The sequence below is a fragment of the Bison bison genome, unplaced genomic scaffold, assembly GCF_000754665.1.
Source record: "Bison bison bison isolate TAMUID 2011002044 unplaced genomic scaffold, Bison_UMD1.0 scf7180017864049, whole genome shotgun sequence".
NCBI lineage: Eukaryota > Metazoa > Chordata > Mammalia > Artiodactyla > Bovidae > Bison > Bison bison.
Genome location: NW_011494621.1, coordinates 9,515 through 10,421, shown reverse-complemented (window position 1 = coordinate 10,421; position 907 = coordinate 9,515). Strand labels below are relative to the sequence as shown.

Genomic DNA, 907 nt, shown 5'->3' with positions numbered 1-907 from the left:
CTGCAGTGAACTTTGTATACCTCTCCTGTCATCGAAATAAACTTCTGCTAAGTGACTTTTTAAATGTTTATTATAGGTGAAGGGCAGCCATTTGCTTGAAAGAAGATAAACTGAAACCATCTATGCTGTTCTTATGTTGTGTATTTGACTGTTAAAGTTCTGTCAATAAAGTTTCCTTTTCTAATTGCACATTTTTTGTTAAATTTATCCCTGGGTATTTAATGTTATTGAAAATTTATGGTTTGTGATTTTTATTGTCTAGTTGAGGATGTATGTAGAGAGAGAATGTCTGCATATAGATTTTCTGTCCAACAGTTCCTCTAAATATGCATATTAATTCCACAAATTTAGATGTAGATTATTTTTGCTTTTCAAAAGATAAAATTATATTTGAATATCAACAGTTTCTACTGGCTTGAATCTTAAACCCTTCCTCATTTTGCAGCTTTGAACAAACCTGGCCAGAATATTCTTGACTAAAGTAGGTGCTAATCGGCATTTATCCGAATAGGAAATGAAAAATCTTCTCCATTTCAACCTGTTTACATTGCTTTTTTGTAGATATACTTTATCAGTGTAAGTTCCATTCTATTCCTAGTTTGCTGTCTTGAATATAGATTAATTTTCATCAAACACTTACACTGCATCAATTATGATGATCATAGAATTGTTTTCCCTCCACTTTTCTATTAGTGTGGTGAATTGCACTTGTAACCTTATACATTTAAACCACCCTTGCACTTCTAGGGTTAAAAAAATTGGGTCATAACATATTCTTTAGGTGTAATCTACATGTTAATGCATATACATACATATATATACCCACACATAAAAAATTCATAAAAGCCTTTGGTCTTCTTTTGAATAAATGGGTTTACAAAATGTGCCACCCAAATCTCATACGGTG

The 907-nt window shown here is 31.5% G+C and overlaps 1 long non-coding RNA gene across 1 annotated transcript in view; it reads left to right on the top strand.

Annotated features, from left to right (window-relative positions):
- Nucleotides 1-181, top strand: part of LOC104985525 — a 4,909-nt gene extending 4,728 nt beyond the window's left edge. The window contains exon 4 of the long non-coding RNA XR_824914.1: nt 77-181. This is a non-coding gene — a long non-coding RNA (uncharacterized LOC104985525). The remainder of the gene's footprint in view (nt 1-76) is intronic.
- The last annotated feature ends 726 nt before the right edge of the window (nt 182-907 follow it).